Here is a 15,348-nt window from a genome sequence, read left to right on the forward strand (position 1 = left end):
AGTTCCATCTGAAGGTGCCCAGCGCTACTTGCCTTTTTTTTTTTCTTTCTATCCCATTAGGTTGAAGGTACTAAACATTGGACTGTTCAGATTAGACATTTGAATTCTGTTGACCCGCACTTTAAAGCTTTTGTTTGCATTTAAATTAAACGGCTTCTAAACAAGAAATTGCAGCGTATTCTTCTCTTTGGCCCAGAGGTGGGTTAACCCGTAAGGGACGGCTGAGATTGAGTGTCAGTGTTGCTAAGCTTGGCATTCACAATACTGGCACTATAAAGAACGAAATAAAATAATTTATTGGACGGTCTCTCTACTGCCATCCAATTTGATGTGAGTGCCTTGGAAACTGATCTTCCTATTTGAGTCTCTTGAGACAAATGCAAAACTTTTTTCTTTTTTTGAAATGAAAAGACTTTTTAAAAGAGTAAAACAAGGAAAGTACATTCTTTAGACACAAACAAAGCCACATTTACTTTTAATTAAATTAAAAAAAAATCCTGGTTGAAGATAGAGGACATGAAAATGCCGTCAGACCCAATCAAATGAAGAGATAAGCCCAGCACAACCGTGGACATCCTTAGCTGAATTATCCTCAGCCCCCTTTGTTTGCGGGACAACGCTGCTTAGATTTGGCGTGGAAGTGATTTACTGCTGAATTAAAACTCAAGTGACACAAGTTACACGTTGATATCGTTGAATGAAAAAACAAAACAAAAACAATTCAGGAACAACGGCTAATTTTTTTTCTAAAGTTAAATTTAGTGCACTCTGTCTTAAAAATACGTTTACAGTATTGGATACATACAAGGGTAAAAAAAAAATTGTGTGTATGTGTGTTGGAGCGATCATTTTTTTTCCAAGTTTGCTTACTAGGTTATAAAAAAAATGCCACAGTGGCTGCGTGTATATTGTTTTCTTTTTGGTGACGGGGTTTTAGTATATATTATATATATTAAAATTTCTTGATTACTGTACAAGTGGACCAGTATTTGTAATAATCGAGAATGCCTGGGCATTTTACAAAACAAGAAAAAAAAACCCTTTTCTTTTCCTTGAAAATGTTGCAGTAAAATTTAAATGGTGGGTCTATAAATTTGTTCTTGTCACAGTAACTGTAAAGTCGGAGTTTTAGTAAATTCTTTTCTGCCTTGGGTGTTGAATTTTTATTTCAAAAAAAATGTATAGAAACTTGTATTTGGGGATTAAAAGGGGATTGCTACACCATGTAGAAAAAGTATGTAGAAAAAAAAAGTGCTTAATATTGTTATTGCTTTGCAGAAAAAAAAAATCACATTTCTGACCTTTACTTATTTTTCTCTCCCCGCCCCCTCTGGAATGGATATATTGGTTGGTTCATATGATGTAGGCACTTGCTGTATTTTTACTGGAGCTTGTAATTTTTTAACTGTAAGCTTGTCCTTTTAAAGGGATTTAATGTACCTTTTTGTTAGTGAATTTGGAAATAAAAAGAAAAAAAAAACAAAAACAAACAGGCTGCCATAATATATTTTTTTAATTTGGCAGGATAAAATATTGCAAAAAAAAATTTGTATGTTTAGTCCTATTGTACAGGAGAAAAAGGGTTGTTTGACAACCTTTGAGGAAAAGAAACAAAAGGAAGTCGTTAAATGCTTTGGTTCACAAATCATTTTAGTTGTATATATTTTTGTCGGAATTGGCCTATACAAAGGACTGTTCGAGCAGGGCTTCTCTCCGAATGCCCGAACCTTGCATCAAGGCTCCCTGGTGTGGCCACAGCAGACCGGATGGGAAATTCTTTATTCGTGTTGAGTGGAGAAATCGGTTTTTGTAAAGATGTCGGTGACATTTCACAGAGTCCTCTCGTTCTCTAAGAGGCCATCTGTAAGATGTCAGGTGTTAGAGGAGAGAGCGAGAGAGCATCTTCCTTCTCTACTGTCACCACTGTGGCGGTCACCACGTCTCCCGCCCTTAAGAGCAGAAAGGAATGCAGACCGAGCTTTTTTTAGTCCTTGAGAAAACATGAAACAGACAGACAAAAGATGTAATAAGAGGAGCTGGTGAATCAGCTAGGCACAGGTGACGTGAGCTGCTGTCGAGACCAGCGCAAATTGGATTTCAGGAAGGAGTCCCCGTCACAACCAGGGCCTTTCATTCCATGGAGAGTGTTGGCCTGTTGTCTTTCTTACCTGCTCTGCTGCTTTTCTCGCTGAAACCTACATTCCGTCAGTTTCCGAGTGCCCAGGGCCTGGGATGAATTCGGTGCCTTTCCATATCTCTCTCTCCTTCCTCTGTGTTTCCTCTCCATCCTCCAGCCTCTGTCAGTCCTTTACTTTGTCCTCTTCATCTTTACTTCTTTTCTTTCTCCCTCTCTGTACCCTCCCCTCTTTTCTTTTTTTCTTTCTTTCTTTTTTTTTCTTTCTTTCTTCTTTCTTTCTTCTTCTTCTTCTTCTTTTTTTTTCTTTTTTCTTTCTTTCTTTTTTCTTTCTTTCTTTCTTTCTTTCTTTCTTTCTTTCTTTCTTTCTTTCTTTCTTTGTAAAGCCAAGTAGCTTTAAGATAATAAAGTGGTGGTTTTTTTGGATGAGGGAATAATACATTTAAAAAAAAAAACCTATATCAGGAAGCCATTTTTTATTTCAGGAACTGTAAAACCATTATTTCAGGTTATGAAAGTATAACCAAGCATCTTTTGGGGCAATTCTTTACCAAATGCAGAAATCTTTCTTCTGGGAGCTTTTCTGTTCAGTACACCCTTCCCTCCTTGCCACCGACCTTTGCAAAGGGAACAGAAAGGGGGAGGAGGGGAGAGAAAGCTGAGATGTCAGTTTCCTACCTGCCCGACCCGAAGACCCGGGGGCCGCCCCTTTCCTTCGGACGCCCTGTTAAGGTACTTGAGCCTCCAAGGTGATCCTGCTATAGTTGCGAAAGCTAGCCAGCCCTCACCAGCTTCCACAAAGTCACCAGAATGCCAGGACTAAGCCATCCTAAAGCACAAAGATTGTGTCTCTGTCGACTGCAGAGAAAAGAGCATTATGCTTCTCTTTCATGTTTAAAAAGCCAGCATTGGAGCAGATGACCCAGTGAGAGAGGCCCCGAGCCTGGGTGACCCAGCCGACCTCAGGCTGGTTTCCATACTGCCACAACTTTGTTCAAAGTTGCCCCAAACTGGAACCTGCCACTTGCCATTAGAGGGTCTTTCATGGGGAGAGGAGGAGGCTGAACTACTCTAAGCAAAATGTGAAAAGTAAGGAAGTCAGCCTTGCACCCCGGTCCGTAGCGAAGGTTTTGTTGCGCACAGGCAAACCCGTGATTTTGGTGCTCTTTGTATCTCAACCCTGCAAAGCAAAGTTACATTGATTTCAGTTGTTTGCATTTGTACTGGCAAGGCGAAATATTTTTATTACCTTTTCTATTACTTATCGTATGAGCTTCTGTTGTTTACTTGGAGGGTCTGTCTTTTACTACAAGTTTGGAACTATTTATTATTGCTTGTATTCGTGCTCTGTTTAAGAAACGGGCACTTTTTTTTTTTATTATGGATAAAATGTTGAGATGACAGGAGGTCATTTCAATATGGCTTAGTAAAATATTTATTGTTCCTTTTATTCTCTGTACAAGATTTTGGGCCTCTTTTTTCCCTTAATGTCACAATGTTGAGTTCAGCATGTGTCTGCCATTTCATTTGTACGCTTGTTCAAAACCAAGTTTGTTCTGGTTTCAAGTTATAAAAATAAATTGGACATTTAACTTGATCTCCAAACCTTGTCCTTTTCTGTGTCTTTCAAGGGTGGGGGATGGGCAGCTCATTTCCAAGGGTGAATTGAGGGTCTTCTCCATTTCCCTCTTGACCCAAACAAACTCTTGGCGCCCGCATCTGGGAAGACTGGGAACAATGGCTTGAGAGACCAGCAGTTCTTTCTTTACTCTTGTAAAGCAGCGCGATTTAGATCCGTGGTTCTCAGTCCTGCTTGTACATGGGAATCACCTGGGGGGGGGGTTGAAAGTCCTGGTGCCCAGTCCCCACCCAGACAGATGTCTATCAGAATCCCTGGAGGTGGGAGCCCGACGTCAGGATTTTGGAAAGCGATTCAGGTGATTCTCGTAGACGGCCCTGTTTGAGAACCAGTGGTTTAGAGGACAAGGTACTTGTCTGGGAATGACAAGACTCGGGTCTAGTTTAATTCAACTCACATTTTCTGAACACCCAGGGAGAGCCACTGGGTGAGGTGGCCGGGGACCAGAGAGAGACAGAAGCCCTTCCGTAAGCACCCAGATGGCTCTGTGGCCTTGGTCAGGTCCCCCAGCTCTCCCGTCGGTGAAGTGAGGTTGTTGGACTGGATAGCGTCTCTGACCGTCAGCACGTAGGAGGAACACCTTCCTCTCCCACGGGCTAGATGTTAACAGACTTGAGGAAGTGTTCTTTAGGGATAATCGCCCAGATCCTGAAGAGGAAACAAGGTCTTTCAGAAGGAACTAGCCTTTAACGTGGCTTTTCCCGGCGCTGGACCCGGAGCAGCCAGGCTGGAGATGGAAGACGGCATTCCGCTGGCTCTCAGCCAGTTAGGCACAAGGTTACCTTCGGTTTCCTCCCTGCGAGTGAGAGTCAGAGCCCCCCACCCCTGAGTGAAAAGGGATCAAAGACCCACTGGGTCCTTCTTGACCGCTCTTACGTTTCCTGCTCTTAGAGACACAAAGAACATTCCACTCAAGTCTGTTTCCGCAACCTCCCTAGGTATGAACCATGAAGACATGCCAAACCATACTTGCTAAGATGCTTTGTGGGTTCTGCCTGCAGAGATGATGGGAGAAACCAGGCAGAGTGTTCCTCTGTGTCCTCTTTTTACCCCCAACAGGTCACCACTCCCCCAAGGCTGTGCCTAAGCACTGGAGGAAAAGAAGTGGAATTTGAACCCCGGCACCAAGCATGGAGTTGGTAGGCATTCAGGAGAAGACCTGCCCTACTTCCTAGGGGCTTAAGGAGCAAGAATTTCCAGAGAGGAATTCTCTTCTTTTCCCTCCGCCTGGGCTCCAAGTCTTTTCCCCAGCTGGCATTAAAACGCATGTATCTGAGTCTTTTTGTGTTTTCCCACTCAGAAAATGGGGCAACTGGCAGAATGCAGAGAGGCTCAACTGCTTTCTTGTGGCCCGTCCTCTCCCTCAACCCTTCTAAGAAGGCCAAATTTGTGGGTTACTGGTGGGGCAAAAGAAAGGCTCCACTCCACTCTCACCATTGTCCCATTAGTAGCTCTGTGACCTCGGGTCAGTCCTTTTTCTTTTCTGGGTCTCAGTTTCCCCACCTGTAAAATGGAGGGTTAAAGTGATCTGGAAGGACCCATTTTTGCCTTTTAATGGTTAGACCCTAGAGTGTCCTGTGCACACGGAGTAACAGTATTCGGTGGGTATGTTAGTGTCAGAAATGTTCTCTCTTCGGATTACACAAATCAGGGTGAGAATGGGGTTTCAAGCACAGAATACCCCATGTTTTTGCCGGTCGCAAGGAGCAGTCCTCAGCCGCCTTGCAAGTCCCAGGGTCTGCACATTTTCCCAGCAGTCCCAGTCCCAGCCGGGACATCGGAACAGGCTGCCAAACACCTCACTCTTGAGCTGAAGTTCAGCAATTAAAGTTAGAAATTCCCTTCTGCCTTGGAGAGAAAACTAGATGAATAGAACTTTAAACCATGTTAATGTCATAAAATATATAATGCAGCTTACATAACTTTCAGCCAGGGAGACGAAGCCTCTCACCTCGTGTGCAGGTGAAGTCTGACTTACCAGCTGCCTGCATTGCATAACCTTCAAACGACTTTTATAGGGTTCTGCTTACCGACCATCTAGGATGCTCCGCAGAAGTTCAAACTGGATGAGCTCGGAAGTCGATTTAGCCCCCAGCAAAGACTGAGCTGGATGCCAGGCCTAGGCACAGAGGGAGGTCTTGGGCCTGGCCTTTGCTCTCCAGGAGCTCCTTATTCAATGAGAGAGATGGATTATGAAACCAGACTGCAGGATAGAGTAATGTAGGCAGTGAGAGGAGCCCGGGAGAAGGGTGGGGGTAGGGAAACTGTGTTGCTCCTCAAAAGATGAGTAAAGATTCACCAGGAATATGAGGACATGACGGGGGAAAGGCATGTCTTTCAGACAGTATGACAGGGGACGATGCATGGATATTGGGTAAGTACAGCGAAGGCCAAGGACAAACAGAATCCTGTAGTTGGCTGGGACCCTTACAAGTCACCTGGTATATTCCCATTGCACACAGGAATCCTCTCTGAAACCCTAAAGTATAGCACACTTGTCCGTCCATCCATCCATCCATCCATCCATCCATCCCTCCATCCCTCCACTCATCCATCCATCCATCCATCCATCCATCCATTCCTCCATCTATCCACTCATCCATCCATCCATCATCCCTCCCTCCCTCGCTCCCTCCCTCCACCCATTCCTCCATCCATCCACCCATCCATCCATCCATCATCCCTCGCTCCCTCCCTCCACCCATTCCTCCATCCACCCATCCATCCATCCATCCATCCATCCATCCATCATCCCTCCCTCCCTCCATCCATTCCTCCATCCATCCACTCACCCATCCATCCATCCTCATCCCTCCCTCCCTCCCTCCATCCACTCATCCACTCATCCACTCATCCATCCGTCCATCCAATCACAAGTTGCTCATGAAATAAACATTTGTCAAGGGCCTACGCTGTGCCACGGACTCTGCTGGGAAGTTACAAAGCAATAAGACGCAGCCCTGCCTTCCAGGGTTTTATCTACAGTGGGCAGGATAAGACATCCACCCATCTAACCAGTTATTTGTTCCCTTAACTCTCCTGGGGTCCCTACAGAGTGCCCCCACTCCTAGGCTGTGGGGATGCAGTCCATGCGCCGACTGACTCCCGGTTAGCTGGGGAGGCAGAGTGAACAGGCGGTGAGCATTCTGTCTGTTGGATGGGAGCATGGGCTCCAGCAGGAAGCTAGAGCAGACGTTGATGTTCCTCATCACAGATCAGGAAACCCAGTCCTCTGCCCATTTCGTACTGCCACAGTCTAAACCGTCTTTCTCTACTATGGTTTATTCCTCACAGGCTGTACTGAAAATAGATTTGTGTCTCTGTAATCTTTTACAATTAAAAAATTTCAAAGTAAGACATGTTCAATGTAGGGCACATCCCAGGATGTGAACCCAGGGGTCCTGTCTAGGGGAAGTGGTGGTTACTCTCCCATTCAAATCCCAAGATATGATAATGATGCTGGCATGTCGCTCATGGGACAGGCCATAGGTGACTTTTTTTGTTTGTTTGTTTTTTTGGCTCAAGGTGTGCTGCAGGCTAAAGTTTCCAAAGAGAACTCTGGTCTTCCACCAAAGCCAGGAGCTACTGGGGGGTCAGAGATGGTGCCTCCTTCTCCGTGCTTCTCCCTCGCCCTTCCTCCTCCTCTCCATCAACAAGGTTGCACTAAGCTTCTACTCCACGTCCTATGCTACAGGTGGAAGCGGGTGTGCAGAACCAAAGAGCTGGAAAGTGAAAGAAATGAGGAGGAGAGCTGCAGGCGGCACCCCGGGGCCCCTTCCCCTTGGGCTCTCTGCGTGATGAGCCCTTTCGCCTTTGTTTGGGGACCCGATGGGGAGTTCAGGTTTGTTTCCTATATCATGTTGCAACTGCATTCCCCTGTTTTCTCTCGAAAGCTCTGGAGTAGTGTGTATTAAAGACCTGATGGTGTTCTGACTATTTGAACTGGTGATGTCATTCTCAAAAACCATACTAAGTATACTAGTTAACGATTTCTGGCGAGAGGAAGAGCTATAGACCTATAGATGGTTGCCTTGGTCTCAACGTTGCATTAAATTCTTTGTTAATATTTCCATCCTTTCTCATCCCATGAGGCTATAAGAAGGCCAGTAGGAAACATAATAAAATACTTTTTAAAAACCCAGTAAAGCATCAGGAACAGATGAAAAGGCAAGAGTAAACTGCATCCACCTGTGTAAGAATATAGCAGAGAGAAACAGGCTACATGTTGCTACACTGAAACCATATATTTGAGTCTAAACTTCTTGGGAACCAAAGGGAAAAAAGAAACATCAGAATCCTGCTTGTGATTCAGGAGGAGAAAACACAGCCGCAAAGGACACATAGTATAGCAACATTTTCCGAGCAGTCTCTCTGTTCAACAGTAAAGGAGTGAGTGAACGAGAAGGTCCCCTAAGGCATGTTTATATCCCCCTATAACGAGGAGGTTGAAGAATTTGGTAATAGTAGGAAAACTGTGTATGAGATTGTGTTAACTTTCAAAAGAACGGAAAATATGCACGTGTCTGACTCCACGTTTGCCCTAAAGGTGACGCGGGTGGGGACGTCTATCCGATGTGAGTGCTGGAAGGAGAGCCTCATCAGAAGGTCTTTCCCCTACTTTTCCCAAAGTTTCAGGAGGTCCGTCCTATTGCTTTTGCAACTGACAATATTCAAGTGAATATTGTGAGTTAGGCCCTGGCAAGTGCCTCACCGGCATCCACTGTCTGTTGGAGTCTTTGACTCTGGCTAGTTGTTTCCCAAGACAGAAAAAGGCTCTGTACACAATCACCAGCGGACCATGTAGGAAATCCTGTACGTCCCACAACCCGGTACAAGTCACAGCAGAAGCAAGCTTGCCTTTTTTGATTAAATAATCAAAAAGGTTCATTTTAAGATTTCTTTTATTTGAGAGAGAGCACACATGCGTCGTGGTGGGGGAGGGGCAGAGGGAGAGAAAGTCCAAACAGACTCCCACTGAGTGGGGAGCCTGATTCGGGGCTCTATCTCATGAGCCATGAGATCAGGACCTGAGCCAAATCCAAGAGACGTGCTTAACCGACGGAACCGCTGAGGCACCCCTAAATAATCAAAAACTTTTTGATTAAATAATGTCTTTTCTAAAAAATTATCCTGAGCAAGCTGCAATTCAGCTGCAAATTCAACCACAAAGATGTTCACTGTGGCCATATTTACTATAGCAAAGACTGGAAAGAAAGCAGATATTATTCAGCTCTCAAAAACGATGCTACCAGAGCCATTTAAACGGCTCTGGAAAGATGTTCGTGATTAAACACATGACAGGGATCTTTAGGAAGACACGTATGAATCACAGCTAGAGCTGGAGGGAAATGCACGGGGAGGGTCACGGTGGCTGATTCTGGATTACATTTTAGTGAGCCCCTTCTGGCTGCACGTGGCAGGTGGACTGTCCCAGGCAGGAGGTAAAGCAGGGGCTGGGGAAGGAGAGAGAATAGCTTGGACTTGTGTCGAAGAAGGTGGAGGTGGTAAGCAGAGGTCGGATTCAGGACTCCTTCTGGAAATAGAGAAGAGCGGCGTGTGAGGGATGGATCGGTTGTGGGTGTGGAGGCAAGACAGGCGTCGGGGATGCCGTGCGTTTTCTGCTTGGACAGCTGGTGCACTCGGACGCAGGGGAGGACTGGAGGCGAGCAGGCATCTCGGGGTAGATGGGAAGGGGATCGAGGTTCTCTCCGGCATGGGAAGCTAGAGGGGCCTGCCAGTTCAATGCTGGTTATACCTGGCTCCGCAGGTTGTCAGGGGGATTCAGACACCGCCATTTGCAGAGCAAGGACACCAGAGTTCCTAACAGAGCAGACGCTAGGGGTGCAGACTGCCTGTATTCACGGCTCAGCTCGGAAACCCATTAGCCGGCGATCTTGGCCCAAAAACTGGTTGTGCCTCAGGTCCTGGCCTGTAAAATGGGGAGACTAATAGCGCTTACCTGTTATGGACTGAATGTTTGTGTCCCCCACAAATTCCTAACCCCCAGTGTGATGGTGTTTGGAGGCGGGGTCTTTTGGAGGTAATTGGGGTTATAGGAGGTCGTGACGGTGAGGCCTGGGATGAAGGGGCACCAGAGAGCTTGCTCTCTTCCTCTCCCTGTGCACACAAAGACAAGGTCATGCGAGCACCCAGCGAGATGGGGCTGCCCATGGGCCAAGTGCCTTGGCGTGAAGCCTACCTGTTGACGCCTTGATCTTGGACTCCCAGCCCCCGGAACGGGGAGAAATAAATGGGTGCTGTGCAAGCTGCCCAGCTCCAGGATTTTGTTACGGCAGCCGAGCTGCCCAAGGCCACTTCAGGGAGTTAGGAGGAGGGTGCACTTCATGATTATTTGCGTGTGTGCCTCTGTATCCAATGAACCGACTGGCTGGAAGGTTCTTTGCTCCTGTAACCGCCCCCTTTCTTAGAGGACAGAGTCTCATGCTCTCTCCAGGGTTTGCACCTGTTCATCAGTGAACAGCCTGCGGGCCCATCCATCCTCTGGGCATTGGAAGCCCCACTCTCTTTTCCAGGTAGAGCATTGCCCCCATGCAGGAGCTCCGCTCTGCCTGTGTCCACCCTGATGGCAAGGTTCACCATGCTACACTCTCATCTGGCCCCGACGGTCATTTCTTGGGCGGGCTGCCAATCACTGTCACCTGGCACTTCTCTCAACCACGGCTAGAGAAAACAAACAGAAAACGTTGCTTCAGATGCTTTCTGCTGTGTCACTGATGTCCTGGGAACTTGGCCGTTTGACAGTTTTGCTCAGCGCATTCCATTCCTCCGAGGTCTCTTGTGCCCAGGACTCTCATGGATCTGTTTCCCGGGTGGTTTGCAATTTTGGATTGTGAGCTCATCTTTGTGGGTTTTCCCTCGGGGAGGGGGGTGTCTGAGGAGGTCTGGTTATAAAGACGTCCTTCAGAGCATCTCCTGCTTCTGCGGGAGCTCTGGGTCCTCAGTTGGTCTAGAAAGGGAGCATGGATCTCGATCCCACCTGTGCTTTGCTCCCGGGCTTCTTGCCCAGGAGGAACCACTTCACTGCTTCCCAGCGGGGGTAGCGTGGCTTGTCCTGTTGTGGCTGATGGCAGCAGCTCTTCAAAATCCAGACTTTAGGCAAGGGGTTCCCTTCCGGGCGCCCAGCCCCCCACGCGCTCATGCCAGAGCTCCGGTGTCTCGTTTCGTCTTCCCCTCCCTGGTCGGAAACCCATGAGCTTCGGAATCAGCTCTCGCCACTCTGGGCTCCACTTCTCTTGCCTTTAGGGATTCCCTTTCTTTTGAATTTAGACACATGCACAGTATGGATGACTATCTACTATATTTTATATGTTACATAACTAGACAACTGTAGACATCTATGTAACACTCTACGTGTACCGATATATATACTAGCTGTATAATTCTACAGTGATAGTTCGTAACTGTACTGCCATATATATACGATTATATTGTTATGCACCCTGTTATATATATAGTTCTATAAATGTGTGGATAGCAGTATAATAAGATAAGTGTTTGTGACGTTTTATTCATCTGGAACCTTTTCCATGATTTCTAGGACTTGGTGCTGGGAAATGAATACCTCTCTTGCAAAGTCAGGATGTCTCATCTCGTACCACAGTCCCTCTCATCTGCCGTTTTGCTGTCTGTGGTTTCAGCTGACTTCAGGCAACTGCAGCCCGGAAGCAGATGAGCCTCCTTCTGACGTAGGTTCGGGAGGTCGGTGGTAGCCTAACGCTACGTCACAGTGCCCACCTCATCACGTCTCACCTCCTCATGTGAGCATTTTATCACTGCACAACATCACAAGAAGGGGAAGTAAGGCACGGTAAGATATTTTGAGAGAGAGAGAGAGAGAGAGCGAGACCACATTCACAGAACTTTTATTACAGTAAAGTGTTATAATTGTTCCATTATTATTGTGGTTGATCTTTTACTGCGCCTAATTTATAAATTAAATGTTATCGTAGGCATGTATGTATGAAAAAAACTGTGTGTGTATAGGGTTTGGTATTATTGTATAGTTTCAAGCATCCACTGGGGATCTTAGAATGTATCCGCTGCAGAGAAGGGGGATTTCCGTGTTTGAATCATGTAACTTGTTGTGTTTCCCTTTTTGCCACAACTGCCAGGAAGCTCACTGTTAAATTTAATGCTCGACCGCAGCATTCCTATACACACACACACATTAAATTCCTCTTTCTGTATGTTTTTGATGCTCTAAGTTAGCAGCATACGTGACCTTACTGTAACCTCCTCAATACTTTTCAGAAGGCGGTGGGGTAGGGAATTACATAGGTGACTCCGTTCCCCCGAAGCCCTCCAGGACACTCTGCCCGCACTGCTCTGCTTTTGTCCTGCCCCCTGTTGTATCTGCAGCTTCCGGTCTATGGTCCATCACGACTGCCTGTGGCAAGTCCGGTATCACGAAATCGCGCTGTTTAAAAATCTTGTGTATTGTTCTCTGTCTTCTTATCAACTCGGAAACTTCAGTGTCGTGGAAAGAAATCCATATTCTTTAGAATGAGACACACTTGAGGCTGAGTAGGAGACTCAGGTCCGCCTCTTAGCCGTTAAATGCCTGGGATCTGTAATCCCTTAGGTCCATCCCTTCTTTGTAACATGGGGACAAGGTCTCTAGGCGGCCCAGCGGTTTTGAGGATCAAACAGGCAAATGTAAACGAGGTACCCAGAGCCTGAAAGGCGCCCACAAAATTCCACCCGCTTTCCTTTGGTTTCCCAGTTGTGATCCCAAGTTCCGAGGTCCCTGAGCCAGCCTCCGACCCTCCCCCACCCCCGCTCCAGCCTCTCTGCGGGCTGCCTCCCACCCCCTGGCTCCCCCATACTCTGCACAGGCCCTTCTCGCCTGCCTCCTGCTGCTCTGGGTGTCGCACTCGTGAAGGCTCCCTGGCTCCCGCCCCCCCACCATGTGTGCGCCTCCGGGGAGCCTTGCCTGGCACAGCCGCAGAGACACCCACTTGGCACAGCCCAGAGCGCCGGCAGCTGGGCAGGGGGTGGCTGGCACATGGGAGGGGGCCAGCTCCGGAGGTGGGGTGCTGATCCGGCCTGGGCTGCCCCTCACTCGAGGGAGGGCTCAGAAGGCCCAGCAGATGGGAGCGACTCATGTCTCCTGATCTTGCTCTGATACTCCCTCCCCGCACCCTCCACTGTCTTGATCTATCCGTCTGTCTGTCTGTCTCTGAGACTCCCTCGCTTCTGTCTCTGGCTCGTCTCTCTGGTCCCTTCCCCGTCTCTCCTTATGTCTCTGATGTCTGCTTCTCCCCCCCTGAACTGGAGACCCAGTGCATCCGCCCCTGTGAGCACCTCTCTGGGCAAAGATGCTGCCTGTCCCTGGCCAGCAGCCACCCTGGGCTATTCTGAGGGCCCTGGGGAAGGGTGGCCTACCCAGAGGCCAGCTGCTCCCTGGGGAACGCCCCGCAGGCCCCCAGAACATGTGGAACCCCCAAACCTTATTAGTCAGGTGGTTCTCACACTGTAACCAGTAGAAGAACCGTCCACGGAGCTTGTTAAAACACAGGTTCTCAGTCCACTCTGTTCGGAGACTCGGAGTCTGAGCATCTGGGGAGGGGCCTGGGACCTGCATCTGAACCACGAGTCCTGAGAGATGGTGAGGCAGGGTTTTCCAGGCCCCAGGCGAGAAGGCCCGTGCAGGTCACGTGAACGCTGGCCTGCGGAGCCTGCTGTTCCCTGCCCGAGCCATGTTCGCTCCCACCCCCTGTACCGCTGTCCGCTCTTTCTGAGGCCTTGCTTTGGACACTCCCTGTCACTTCTTGGTCTGTTTCCTTCTCAGCCAACTGGGCTGGGCGAGTCCTCCCCACAGCGTGCTTGGGAAGATTGAAGAGGGGATGCGTGAGGAAAGCCTCCGAAGACCTATGTTCCTAGACACGCATGGGACAGTGATGGATGCATTAAATAAGCAGCCAAATAAATGTTGGCACCCCCCTCATCTGCCTCTTCACTCGAGAAGCATCCCTCAGATGAGGCCCCTGCTCTGGGAACACGGCAAGTTCTCCCCGGACATCCTGCCTTCCCGCGCGCTGTCGCCTCCGGCGGGGGTGCCTGGTGTCTCCCATGCAGGCTCTCCCATGCGAGCCCCGTGCTTCAGGGGCCCATCGCCGAGGCTTCCTGAGTGCGTCCTGGAGGGCTATGCACTGGGGAAGGAGGAGGTGTCGAGGAGGTGTCCCGCTGGGTGGAGGGGAACCCCCCCTGCAGGGCCACAGAACCCTGGGGGTCCGCGGCCCACCCCTCACCAGCAGGGTAGGAGCAGCGTGCTGGGGAGGTGTTAATGCCAGGAGCAAGAGCCCCGGGATTGCCTGGTAGCCCGTGTAGGCGGCCTGGCAACTCTGCTTTTATTTTGTTTTATTTTTTTGCCATGGGGCCTACCTTCTCTGAGCCCTCTGAGACCGTAAAAGTCTTAGGGGTTCACTTTCGATCTAGCCCCTGGCTTCCTTCTGGGTTCCTACAAGAACATCCCTGACTTTTAGCCTCAGATGGGCTCTGGAGCCAGACGGCCTTGGGTGGGGATCCCAACCACCCGTTTTCTGTCTGTGTGACAGCTCCGTGCCCCTGTTTCCTCCCCTGCGACATGTGGATAATAGTAGTAGCACGGACCTCCTCCACTGCCCAGACGACGGTGACTCGGTGTCCTGAAGGTGTATTTCCCGCTGACGTCCCAGGCGCACACACTGGACGGTGGGCAGCTTTCCCCGTGGCACCTCGGGGCTCCAGCCCCTTCCGTCATGCGTTCTGCCGTCTTCTAGAGCTGTGGGGGCCGACGCAGGGGCTGCCAACTAGTCACATGGACGTTAAGTTAAAAATCAATGAAACTAAAAGTTCAGTTCCTCCGTGACACTAGCCACATGTCGAGAGCTCAAAGCCACACGGGACTAACGGCTGTCGTGCTGTTAGTCCCGGCACAGACACGGGACATGTCCTCCGCGCAGAATGTTCTCTTGAACAGCACCGTCAGGAGTCTCCTTGGGGTGAGGGTGGGGGTGTCTCTGCAGGGTCCTCGGCGCTGAGCCGTCTACAGTACAAGAGCCAGGGCCCACGCGCACGGGTCCTCCTGGGCCAGGCGTGGGCGCGGTGGGTACCACTCTGTCCCCACCCCCGTGGCCAGGAAGCGGCGACACGGCCCCAACCTCACTTCAGGAAAAGCTGCCACGGTTTCAGGCCCTGCGCAAGTGGATTCAACGTATCCACCTAGTCTCATCTCCTCTTGCATTTCCCAGCGCCCCCCTTCCACCCCCCCACGTGGTCCTGAAGGAGAGAGGGCACTGGTTTCCAGCAGTTCTCTCTCTCTCTCTCTCTCTCTCTCTCTCTCTCTCTCTCGGGAGAGGAAGAGGGCCCCTTCCCTAGAATTCCCTAGCCAACGTCCCTCACAGCCCATCACCTTGAAATGGACCACATGGCTATTCCTGAACCAATTCTTTGGCCGGAAGAAAGCCATGAGCCAATTGGCTTCATCCTGGTTTTCTAAACCAATCAGGGTGGCAGGGGCCTAGAATTGGACCGGGCAGTGGGACCGTGCCCCTCCTCCCCCGGGATGGCGGCT

General features: G+C 49.1%; 1 protein-coding gene across 4 annotated transcripts in view; it reads left to right on the plus strand.

Annotated features, from left to right (window-relative positions):
• BCL11B (BAF chromatin remodeling complex subunit BCL11B) overlaps window positions 1-3,731 on the plus strand; it is a 97,139-nt gene extending 93,408 nt beyond the window's left edge. For all 4 annotated transcript variants that reach the window (XM_040641447.1, XM_040641449.1, XM_040641448.1 and 1 more), the window contains one exon: window positions 1-3,731. This exon is cut by the window's left edge and continues 3,361 nt beyond it. The gene's annotated coding sequence lies outside the window, so the exon portion shown is untranslated.
• The last annotated feature ends 11,617 nt before the right edge of the window (window positions 3,732-15,348 follow it).

The sequence above is a fragment of the Ursus maritimus genome, unplaced genomic scaffold, assembly GCF_017311325.1.
Source record: "Ursus maritimus isolate PB19 unplaced genomic scaffold, ASM1731132v1 scaffold_25, whole genome shotgun sequence".
Classification (NCBI taxonomy): Eukaryota; Metazoa; Chordata; class Mammalia; order Carnivora; family Ursidae; genus Ursus; species Ursus maritimus.